A 4305-nucleotide genomic window follows, 5' to 3' on the forward strand; every position below is an offset into this window, starting at 1 on the left:
GGGGCGGTCTCCTCCCGCCCCTTCTCCTTGTCCCCTCCCCAAGTCCCACCCCTTCACAGCCGGCCTTCCTGGGACTCAGCTCCCTAGGCACGAGGGACAAGCTGTCCAGGAAGGCAGGGCTCCTACGGTGGGGTGTCCTCTAGCCCTCCTTGGGAAGCTCAAATCCCACCGCCTTGCCCTGGGGCGTCCGTTTCTACCACCCATGCCGTCTACTCAATTGTCCCTCCAGTCTGTGGACGCACCAGAAAAAGCAAGTATTAGAACCCTAGAGAGGGAGTTGGTCAGGTGGACCGGCCGCTCAGAGCGGGGGCGTTTCACTCATCCGACCTTGCGTGCCAACCTCTGCCAGGCTCTCCCGATCCAAGAGGGTCTGGTCCGCCTCTGGCCCCAACTCGGCTGCAGCTCAGCTCAAACCTCTGCCCGACCCCCCTCGGCCCCCAAATGGGGATTATAGTGACCTTTAATATGACTGTGATCCGCGGGTAGCCAGCCCGCAGCCGCTGTAGTCCAGAGCAGCTGGGACTGCATTGAGCCCACCCAAATAATCGAATGAAGATAATTTCTATCTTAAAGTAAAAAACTGAATCACAGCTGTAGCACCCCATTCCCATGTGAGGTAGTATACAGGTTCTGAGGATTAGGACATGAACATTTTTGGGGGGCCCTTTTTTTTTTTTTTTGCTAAAAAAAAAGCTTTTAATGTTTTATTTTTGAGAGAGAGAGAGAAAGAGACAGACAGAGTGCAAGCAGGGGAGGGGCAGAGAGAGACAGAGACACAAAATCTGAAATAGGCTCCAGGCTCTGAGTTGTCAGCACAGAGTCCAATGTGGGTCTTGAACTCACAAACCATGAGATCATGACCTGAGCTGAAGTCCGACCTTAACTGACTGAGCCACCCAGGGGGCCTAAAATTTTTTTAAGTTTATTTATTTATTTGGAGAGAGAGTGTTCGAGTGGGGGGTGGGGGATGCCAGAGAGAGAGGAAGAGAGAGAATCCCAAGCAATCTTTGTGCTGTCGTCAAGAGATCACGACCTGAGCCAAAATCAAGAGTTGGACGCTTAACCGACTGAGCCACCCAGGTGCCCCTAATGGGCCTTTATTCTGTCCGACACAACACCTGTGCAGCCCCAAGTAATAATACCCAAGCAAATGTGATGAATAAGGGCATTGCTTTCTCATATAATGGAGGGTCTGGAGGTAGGAGAGTGCCAAGGGCTAGTTCAGTAGCTCTACTCAGGGACCACGTTTTCTTTTCATCTTTCTGTTCTACTATCCTTTTTCAGTGTGTTATCTTTATCTTTCTTTTTTTTTACACTAATCTCCTCTCAGTCATAAGATGGATGTAGCAGCTCCAAGCAACACATGGTGCCAAGCAGAAGTTGGGGGAAGGGGGTGTTTCCTTTTATATCAGTCAGGATAGGACAGTAGTAAGAAACAACCCCCAAACTCTTCCAGGTATGCAGTGGTCACAAACCATCCCCAAACTTTAGGGTTTATAAAGATAAGTGTTTATTTCTCACCCATGCCACATGAGGGTTCTGTTCCATGTTCCCTCATGGCAGATCCCAGCAGACACAACAGCCACCATGGCATGGCCACATAGGCTCTTAGAGCTTCCGGCAGTTAAGGACATGTGTAACTTGCACTCACAATCCATTGCCCAATGCAGTTCATTCTAACTGTATAGGAGAAATAAGTACCATTCTGGCCATGCTCAGAAAGCCAACACCCAAAATAATCTGCAACCAGCACTAATAACCATTAAATCTACCCTTTTTGCCCACTAGGGACTACTAAATCTAGCTAAATATTTGTCTCACTCTTCCTTCCACAGGTAAAATACACACTCCACTCCTTAAAGGAGGCAACCATATTCCCATTTTGTCACAACATCAAGTTCAGGGCCAGTGGGGGATGCATAGTGACTCCATCAAGTCAGGGTGTGGTTCCTCTTGATTCAGAGATATAAGCTAAAAACATGTTACTAAATGCATGTAGATTGAGTTGCGGGGGGGTGGGGGAGAAAAAAAACCTTTGTGGTTTGTTTGTTTTGGCTTAGTGTTGTAAGCCACTAAGATTTTTTGGAGCACTGTTTGTTACGTGGGTGAGACCACAACCTAGTCTATCTTCAAAGCTACTGGAAGAATGTTGCTACTGAAATAGCAAAATAAAATAAATGAATTATACACACACACACACACATGCATACAAATACACCCGCATGCGCGCACACACACTGACTTAGGGACTGGGAGGGGCAGTGAGGATGCTGTTAACCAAAGCTGAACAGAAGGAAGTTCATGTCACACACGAAGTGGCAAACATTTGATAAAACTGTGGCCAACAGACAATATCACCAACACCCTCATTGCTCCAGGAGGAGAAGATGCTAAAAAGACAATGCTAGCATTGCATGCTGGCTGCTGTTGGCTGTGTTTGACAAGCTATAATAAGAAAGAGATGAACTCAGAAAGAACTGAGCAGTTTGCAAGCAGAGATGAAAGGGAGTAGAGAGTCCACAAATCCAAGGACATTCGGAGTTGGAGGAGACAAAGGCTCTCCAAGTCCTATCAGTAAAAGATACAGCAGAAGGGTTTTGAGCAACAAAAGCCAATTAGAACTCAGGAAACTCTAGTTCTACCCTTTTGCCCCTTGTGGCAAGAGTCTGACCTACCCCCTGTTAAGACCTCTGGATGGATTTTGGGGATTCCTAGCAAGTCCCCTGTCACTCTGGGGCCTTTTGCACCAAGCAGCCCCCATCTGAAGAATCACTAGCGTGGCATCAGGATACGAGAGTAGGTCCAATTGCTCATGGGCGCCCCAGAAGTGATGAGTACCAGTTTGTTCACATGGCACACCTGCTCCAGGGGACAGAAGACTGTTACCCTCCCAGGTGCCCAAAGTGGGGAGAATCAACAGTACTTGCCAACCAGCCCTAAGGAATCTTTCAAGGAAACTGTGAATCTGGGAAGGAATTTTGCAGGAAAGGTTGTCAAAGAAATGACCCAGTAGAATTGCCCTTAGGCCTCCTGGCCTTAACTAGGCCCAATGTCCACTGTATTAAGGTTGCCATGGCTGCCGTAACAAATTACCATGAACTGGGTGGCTGAAAACAACAGATATTTTTTTCTTATTCTTTCATGGTCCTGGAAGCCAGTAGTTGGAAATCAAGGTGTCAGCAACGTGCCCTGTTCCTTCTGAAGACTCCAGGAAAGAATCCTTCCTTGCCTCTTGCTAGATTCTGGTGGCTCCTGGCAGTCCTTGGTGCGCCTTGGCTTATAGCTGCCTCCACGGTCACATGATCTTCTTCCCCGTGTCTCCAAATCTCCCTCTCCTTATTGAGGACACCAGTTAGGGCCCACCCTAATCCAGTATGACCTCATCTTACCTTGACTACATCTGCAAAGACCCTATTTCCAAATAAGGTCACATTCTGAGTTTCCAGGTGGACATGAACTCAAGGAGCACTATTCAAGCTAGCATACCCCTCAAAAACCAATCACTAGAAACATGATAAAGCAATGGAAGGAAATGACCGCTATCGGCTCAAAGAACTGTTTAGAACATTGGCTGCACATTAGAGTGACCTTGGGTTTTTAAAAATTGCTCAGTGGTGCACACACACTAAATAAATAAATAAATCCAATTTCTAGAGGTAGAGCCTAGGCATCTGTATTTTCAAACCTCTGCCCCAAAGGTGATTCTAATGTGGAGCCATTGGCTTAAACTGGTGGTTCACAGCCTTGCTGCACAGCAGACTGTTACATGATTAGGACAATTGGGGAAAATTAAACAAGGTAGATTAAATATTATTGTATCATTGTTAATTTCCTGATTTTGCTAATTGTACTTTAGATATATAAGTGAATGGTCTTGTTTTTTAATTTTTTTAATGTTTATTTATTTTTTGAGAAAGAAAGAGTGTGAGAGGGGGAGGGGCAGAGAGTGAGGGAGACACAGAATCTGAAGCAGGCTCTAGGCTCCAAGCTGTCAGCACAGAGCCCAACCCAGGGCTGGAACTCACAAACCGTGAGATCATGACCTGAGCCGAAGTTGGACACTTAACCAACTGAACCACCCAGGTGCCCCAGAAATGTTCTTATTTTTTAAGCATGGAAATTGGGAGCACCTGGGAGGCTCAGTTTGTTAAGCATCTGACTCTTGATTTCAGCTCAGGTCATGATCTCACAGTCTGTGAGAGTTTTCCAGTTCCATGTCAGACTCTGCGTTAATGGTGTGGAGCCTGCTTGGGATTCTTTCTCTCTCTCTCTCTCTCTCTCTCTCTCTCTCTCTCTCTCTCTCTC

This window comes from Crocuta crocuta, unplaced genomic scaffold, assembly GCF_008692635.1.
Source record: "Crocuta crocuta isolate KB4526 unplaced genomic scaffold, BGI_CrCroc_1.0 scaffold67, whole genome shotgun sequence".
In the NCBI taxonomy this organism is placed as follows: Eukaryota; Metazoa; Chordata; class Mammalia; order Carnivora; family Hyaenidae; genus Crocuta; species Crocuta crocuta.